The following is a 286-nucleotide window of genomic DNA, read 5'->3' as shown; positions in this document are numbered from 1 at the left end:
GTTTATGCTTCTAACACAATAAAGTGCTATAAATTAAGACACTTGGCGGGTTGTCTCATCTTTATTTAGTTGATACGTGTGAAAAAATTTACACGTTTCGGGCTTTTAAGCCCCTCTTCAGCCAACTAAAACATTAAAAGAGGATATAACATACATATAAAAAAATACACAAGTTTTGTAAAATTCATAAAAATATAAACATACCTATGCATACAAGTTTTTTTAAAAATTGAAGTAACAGCTACTCCCGATATTTTCCAGTAACATCAGCTTGTTCACAATATTT

Source organism: Centruroides sculpturatus, unplaced genomic scaffold, assembly GCF_000671375.1.
Source record: "Centruroides sculpturatus isolate CEXI.00-Female unplaced genomic scaffold, Cexi_2.0 scaffold1899, whole genome shotgun sequence".
Lineage (NCBI taxonomy): Eukaryota > Metazoa > Arthropoda > Arachnida > Scorpiones > Buthidae > Centruroides > Centruroides sculpturatus.
The sequence above is the reverse complement of the archived record's forward strand: the minus strand, read 5'-3'. Positions refer to the sequence as shown.